The sequence below is a fragment of the Triticum aestivum genome, chromosome 3A, assembly GCF_018294505.1.
Source record: "Triticum aestivum cultivar Chinese Spring chromosome 3A, IWGSC CS RefSeq v2.1, whole genome shotgun sequence".
Taxonomy (NCBI): domain Eukaryota; kingdom Viridiplantae; phylum Streptophyta; class Magnoliopsida; order Poales; family Poaceae; genus Triticum; species Triticum aestivum.
The window spans coordinates 706,276,144-706,278,558 of NC_057800.1; positions in this window are offsets into that span (position 1 = coordinate 706,276,144).

Sequence of the window (2,415 nt, forward strand, 5' to 3'; positions counted from 1 at the left end):
TTATTGTAAAAATCTAGGTCTCGATTTTGATTGCACACAAACCCTAGGCCTACGTGAGGCGTGGTTGCAGTTGAGCGGGAAGATGGGCAAAAAAATGGTTCATCCAGTTTGTACACCTTGAAATTTCTGGTTCAGTTCGAGTTTCTGTATGTGGCTATATGGCTATGGAGTGGTTTTGACACACTGTCATCTCCTGCGTGAGTACATTAGCGTTGCCCATGCCTTTTCTCCTCGCAAATACGAAATCTTTTTCCTTGGCTACGACACATATGATTCTTTGAAATGATGTGTTTCCATATGCCTCCCATTCATATGTCAGAAAGGATTACATTGATCCAACCCATCGTTTATTGTTACCGCACTTACTCGCTCGAGAACCTCGACCCTGTTCGTGTTTGTTTGGCTACTAGCACTATCCTAATAACATAGTTCGAGGTAGAAGGATGCGCCCTTTATAAGTGCCTATCATACTTACACAAAGGAAAGGTTGGTGAGCACATTAACTATCCATCCATTAATTTTATGTCCATGTCCTGGAGTCTGCTTCATACCCGAGCCTTAATTTCAGTGGCAGGTGGCCTTCAAGGTTGCAAATGACATGCCATCAATGTTTGCACTGACATAATAGTCTAATGCATTCTTTCTTGTTTGTAGCCTCTGTTTTGCTTCGTAAATCTTATTCCTATGTCATTTAACTCCAAGCTGGAATCAACACCATCTTGCACAATAGAAAATCTTAACATCATGGTGCTTGCTCGGTCAAACTTGAAGTTAATATTTGTCGTATGACGAGGGTCTAGAGTCTTCAGTCATGTCATCTTGTTTTTAGGGTCGCCATCGGTGTAACATATTTTTATAGAAAGAAAGAAAAAGTTTTTACAAGAAGCTCACCCCTATTACCGTCAATAGGCTGGAGCACGGACACACTAATTACTCTCTAAATTTGACTCCCCACCTCCTTGGCTAACTTCTATCGCTGAAATCAATCCAATATATGGGAGTGAGGTATCCTCATTGGCCCGCTGATGCATATTACCAACCACTCAACCGTCGATCTGTTTCCAAGGAATCCATGCAACCGAGATCACGAGCATGTCACAACCTTTTCTGCTAATATTGGGTAACAAACCTCTCGATCGAAGCCACCAATGTTCAAGAGTTTCATCAGTGTTTGGTGAAATGGTTGAAGGGAACACTTGTATCAAGCATGCTTACCTGATTTCTCATCCTGAATTGGAGTTTTTGTTCGTGTTCATTTTAAACTACTGGCATGTAAGGTTTTTGAGGTCTCTTAACGTCTAACCTTGTATTCTAGTGTAAATGTAAATACGCTGTTTCATACCTTTACATTTAAAAAAAATGCATGTTGCATTGCTCCTCCACATGTTTGAAAATATCATTTTACCTTTTGAATTTCTTCCCAACTACAACTCTTGTAGACTACAAGAGTTGTAGTATGCTGAGACAACTTTTTAGTACCCTCCCCCTTCAAAATCATAAATTTTGCAGAATACTTGATCATCATATATTTATTTTTATTTTGAAAATTTACATAGAATGATAGGAAAATTGAGGATTTGCTCTGGCTAGTCTTTGAAGAGTCAAGGAGCTTCCTAATCTGCATCTATGGTGACATGATTGTGGGGAGGGGATGCCCGCACTCTTTTTATCTCTCTCCCCCAGTCATACACCCCCTTTTAGCAACATAACTCCTCTAATGGTTTGTTCCACTCGTCTCAATATTGGGCTACTATTTCGTAGTGGCTCGGAAATGTGTGAAGTTGAGCTGTTTCTACACCCTTGTAGATTGTCTTAGGTGATGTTCTCTTACTCTCTCTCGAGCCTCAACTCCATTCAATTTTGTTTGGGTGCTAGTACTATCCTGATAAGATAGGCAGGACGCTACATAGGTAGTGCATCCTTTATAAGGGTGGATCATACTTACGTCTACAAGGTTGGTGAGCGTGTTAGCTATCCATCCATTAACCGCATAAAAAAATATTAACAGGTAAAATTGAAAATCTCAATGTTAAGGTGCCTCAAGTTGATGGTTCTGCATGTAATGAAAACAGGGGAGAGCTATCTTTTAAATGATATAGCGAAGCAAAAAAATAAGTTAGTGATTGTTGATGGCCAATGAGGTGTCGGTGTCGCTGGCGGGTGTGACACCAGAGTGTTGGGGTGAGTCTAGTCGCCGCGGTTCCGCGCTACTTGGGGTACGCTGCAGCTTTGTTCCAAATTTTATCTCCAAATGAAATGCTTGCCACTCTGTGTTCGACATAGTATGTAATTCTACCTTTTTGGTTTTTTCAGAGTGACGTTTTTGATCCTTTTGTGTAATGTTGCTAGCATGGCCATGCCAACTTGCCAATCAAGTTCATTTTTGACATTACCCCTCAAGCAGTGCCTTGTGAG